The sequence below is a fragment of the Mandrillus leucophaeus genome, unplaced genomic scaffold, assembly GCF_000951045.1.
Source record: "Mandrillus leucophaeus isolate KB7577 unplaced genomic scaffold, Mleu.le_1.0 Scaffold602, whole genome shotgun sequence".
NCBI lineage: Eukaryota > Metazoa > Chordata > Mammalia > Primates > Cercopithecidae > Mandrillus > Mandrillus leucophaeus.
In genome coordinates, this window is record NW_012106498.1 from 495,291 (window position 1) to 498,499 (window position 3,209).

The following is a 3,209-nucleotide window of genomic DNA, read 5'->3' on the forward strand; positions in this document are numbered from 1 at the left end:
GAAACCCCATCTCTACTAAAAACATAAAAATTAGCCGGGTGTGGTGGCGGGCACCTGTAATCCCAGCTACTTGGGAGGCTGAAGCTGGAGACTTGCTTAAACCCAGGAGGCAGAGGTTGCAATGAGCTGAGATTACGCCATTGCACTCCAGCCTGGGCGACAAGAGTGCAACTATGTCTCAAAAAATAAATAAATAAAAATAAATAAAAAATTTATGGAGAGTCTGCTCTGTAGCTGGAGGTGTATGTTCCAGGCAGAAGGAACAGTAGATTCAAAGGCCTTAAGCAAAAATTTTGCATGATGTATTTGAAGAGTTGGGGGAGTCTGTCTGTGGATATGCGAACTCTGAGAAGCCTGTTAGACAATCTAAATCAGGTAGGTGGTTAGATATGTATGTCTGCAGTTCAGGGGAGAGGCCTGAAACCAGATATAAATTTGGGGAGTTGCCAGGATATAGATGGTATTTAAAGCTATGAGATTGGATGAGATCACCAAAAAAATCACATGTAGGTAGAGACTATTTTAAGAGATAGGAAAGATAAGAAGGAACCAGAAAATGAAACTGAGAGAGAATAGCATAGAACTGAGTCCAAAAAAAAAAAAAAAAAAAAGGCGTGGTGTCTTGGAAGCCATATAGAGTGTGTTTATTGGAGGGCAGGAATGGCTGGTCAGGTGCTGCTGGGTGGTCAAGTGAAGCAAGACCTGACCATGGGATTTATCAGTGTGAAGATCATTGTTGACTCTCACAAAAACCATTTCAGTAAGATGACAGGGACAAGAACTTAATTAGAAATAGTTCAACATAGAAGGGGAAGAGGAGATTTAGAGACAGTATATAACAACTCTTTCAAGGAGTTTTGTTGCAGAGGGGCAAGAAATAGATTGGATGCTCGAGGTGGGAGACGGATTCATTTTGTTTGATCTGGTTTGGTTTTTAAGTTGGGGAAAATAGTAGCAGGTTTGAATGCTGCTATAACAAAATACTATAGACTGGGTGGTTTATAGACAACAGACATTTATTTCTTACAGTTCTAGAGACTGGGAAGTTCAAGATCAAGGTACCGGCAGATTCAGTATCTGGTGAAGACCGATTCCTCACTAATTCCCCACATGGTGGAAGGGGTGAGGGAGTCTCTGGGGCTGCTTTTACTTTACTCATAAGAGGACCCCACCTTCATGAACTAATCACCTCCCAAAGCCCCACCTCCTGGTACGATCACCTTGGGGATTAGGTTTCAACTTGTGAATTTTTGGCGGGGACACAAAAGTTCAGTTTATAGCAAATGCTGATGGGAATATTCTAGTAGAGAGGGAATGATTGATGGTATGGGAGGGACAGGAGACATTTGCAGGAGCAAGACCTCACAAATGCCTAAGGGAGAGCTCTGTTGCTTACTTGGAGGTGTTGGCAGTATATGGGAGTGTGGACAGTTCACTTGCACTAACAGGGGGGAAGGTGGAACTCATGGTCCAGGTACTGATGAATAGATAGAGGTGGTGGGGGGAAACAAGATGATTTCTCCTGTTTTTCTCCATGAAATAGGAAGCACGGTCACCAAGATGTGTGAGCTTGAAAGAGCTGGTATCAGAAGTTTGAGGAGCGGGGAGACATGAAATGGTTAACATGGTTCAGTGGCATAATGGATAGATTAGGGAAGGGTGTTATGATTACTGAGCATTGTTAGTAGCTTTTTTGAGGTTGGTGGTCATTAATTAAAGTGAGGATAGTCAACCTGGTATGTTTCTCTTGAGATACATTCAACTGCACAGATGGAGGAGTGAGAAAGGGGAGAAGATTGACTTTAACCAGTTCTTCCAGAGTGTGACATGTGAGAGGCAGGGTAGGGAGTTGAGGTGTGTGCAAAGTAGTGCTTAAGATGAAGGACTGTAGGATTTTAACTGGTTAAGAAAGAAGTGGGGGCATGGTGGTAGTGAAGGTTGTAGTATCAGTGCTTGTAGGTTCTGGTGGGGTCAGAAGTTTGTTGCAGTCAGGGAAGTAGAGGAAGTGAGCTGAAGAGAGGGATTGGTGGTTAGGAGGTTGCGGTGATTTGTAATGACAAGGTCTAGTGTCTGACCACAGGAGCAGCTGAAGCAAGGTAGACACATAATGAAAACCCAAAGAATTGAGACAGAAGTATGTTAAATATGTTAGGTAGTGACAGTAAACCAGCAGCTGAAATCCTCCAGGATGGGGCTAGTTACCTAAGGGTAAATTAGATGTCTACTGGGAGAGGTAATGGACAAAACAGTCTGATCCTGAGGATTTTCAGAGAGGAGAGGAAAAAAGTGGTCTGGAAATGGCAACAAGATACATGGAGTCCACTTACCCCATTCTGAGCAAGAGTTATGCTTCTGGAGGGAAGCGATGTCCTCAGGGAAAGCCCGGTTTCTATGAGAGCAAGAAGATAAGTGAACGTTCAGGGAAGACAGTGTTTCAGGGGAAGGGCTTTCAGGAGGTAGGCAGGTAGAAGAGGACATACCAGGGGACATTGTGTTCCTTATGGGAATTAGAGTGTGGAATGAAGGATGACCTATGAGTCAGGGGCTTTTCATAAGCGACATAAACAGATAAAGGGCATATTGAAATTGTCTTGGTCCAAAGACAGTGGTGGCAAGAGTGGTAGAAGGCCCCCTCTTCCTTTCTAATAGAGGCCTGGACATGGGCTGGTTTTCTTTTGAGTATGCGGGATAAGTGCCCAATATCTTAGATACCTGTTTAATTTAAAAAATATTTTTAATATTTACAGGTCACTAGTAATTATCAGCACTTTAGATGGGAGAATTGCTGCCTTGGATCCTGAAAATCATGGTAAAAAGCAGTGGGATTTGGACGTGGGATCCGGTTCCTTGGTGTCATCCAGCCTTAGCAAACCAGAGGTAAGAATTTTCTGTTAAGTGTTGACTGGAAAACTTAATTCTAATGAGTAATTGCTGATATTAAGAAATTTGGGGCCCTATTGCCCAGGTTTGAGGCCTATCTGCCTCTTATAGGTTGTGACCCTTTAGGGCAATTACTTAACTTTTCTATTCCTCAGTTCCCCTCTTGTGAAATGAGATGAATAATAACATCTTCTTAGGATTACTTGGGGCATTAAATGAGTTAATCCTATAAGTGAGCAGCTGAGGATCCTATCTGCCATATCAGCATAGCACATTATCTGAGCTATAAATGATTGTTTATTATCATCACAAGGTCTCTAGGAATAATA

General features: G+C 42.7%; 1 protein-coding gene across 1 annotated transcript in view; it reads left to right on the forward strand.

Moving 5' to 3' along the window:
* The window catches only part of EIF2AK3 (eukaryotic translation initiation factor 2-alpha kinase 3), an 84,631-nt gene that overhangs the window by 18,535 nt on the left and 62,887 nt on the right, over positions 1-3,209 (forward strand). Inside the window, exon 2 of the mRNA XM_011999824.1 lies at positions 2,748-2,877. The gene's annotated coding sequence lies outside the window, so the exon portion shown is untranslated. The remainder of the gene's footprint in view (positions 1-2,747; positions 2,878-3,209) is intronic.